The sequence below is a fragment of the Octopus bimaculoides genome, chromosome 9 (genome assembly GCF_001194135.2).
Source record: "Octopus bimaculoides isolate UCB-OBI-ISO-001 chromosome 9, ASM119413v2, whole genome shotgun sequence".
Taxonomy (NCBI): Eukaryota; Metazoa; Mollusca; class Cephalopoda; order Octopoda; family Octopodidae; genus Octopus; species Octopus bimaculoides.
Window position 1 is genome coordinate 5,230,159 of NC_068989.1, and position 1,065 is coordinate 5,231,223.

A 1,065-nucleotide genomic window follows, 5' to 3' on the forward strand; every position below is an offset into this window, starting at 1 on the left:
TATATATATATATATATATATATATATATATGACAGCAACTGCGTGAGTTAGATAAATAGGATAGAGAAATTGTTGTGTATATATAGTGACAAAAAGAAAAAGAAAACGAAAAAGAAAAGCAAGACCTGGAAAGAAGAAGAAGAGAAAGAAAGAGAATAAGGAACAGGTGAGCAACAGCAAGAACAAGAACAAGAACAAGAAGAAAAATAACTGTATTTAGCAAGAATAAAGCCACAAACTTGTATCTTACCTTCGTTTCTGTGGAAGAGAACCAGAAGGCTAAGCAAACTGAATTCGTCGAGGATTATTAGTATTATTATTATTATTATTATTATTATTATTATTATTACGTTGGTGGTAAAATTCTTCTTAAAGGCCCATCCTCACAATAACAGTTCCTTCATGCCACGAGCCCCGGACCGTCATTTTATATGTTGTTATATATGTATAATCCATCAACTAATTCATGTATGCTTCCATACACACACACACGTATATACTCTATCATATTCATTCACACACGCGCATACATACAGCAATATCTATATATATGTATGGTATATTATGGTGTATGCTTGTATGTATACACGTTATCATATACACACAAACACAACACGCATACACATATACATATATAAATATGTATGCGCATACATACACTCAAACATGTAGACATATATATCTACGTTTGCACAACATGTCTACATAGACGTATACACGGCTTAAACGGCGTACATATTCGTGCGCTTACTCGCATTACGTTTCACTTTAGACGAGTCAAGTGCATCTTCCTTCTGCTGCATCATAACAGACCAAAGTGAACGGCAGTCTCCGTCTGCCTGAATGTCTGCACGTCTGTACGCAGTTACATTTCTCCCCTCCTCCATCTCTCTCTGGGTTTCTTTCAGTCTCTCACTTACCATCTCTCTTGCAATCTCTCTTGCTATCGCTAATTCTCTTTCCCTACCTACATACATACATACTTACATACATGCATACATACATGCATACATACACAGATACACACACACACACACACACACACACACACACACACACACACA

At 36.0% G+C, this 1,065-nt stretch overlaps 1 protein-coding gene across 4 annotated transcripts in view; it reads right to left on the bottom strand.

Annotated features, from left to right (window-relative positions):
* Positions 1-851, bottom strand: part of LOC106880637 (transmembrane protein 198) — a 140,485-nt gene extending 139,634 nt beyond the window's left edge. For all 4 annotated transcript variants that reach the window (XM_052970389.1, XM_052970386.1, XM_052970387.1 and 1 more), the window contains exon 1: positions 252-851. The gene's annotated coding sequence lies outside the window, so the exon portion shown is untranslated. The remainder of the gene's footprint in view (positions 1-251) is intronic.
* Positions 852-1,065: the final 214 nt, after the last annotated feature.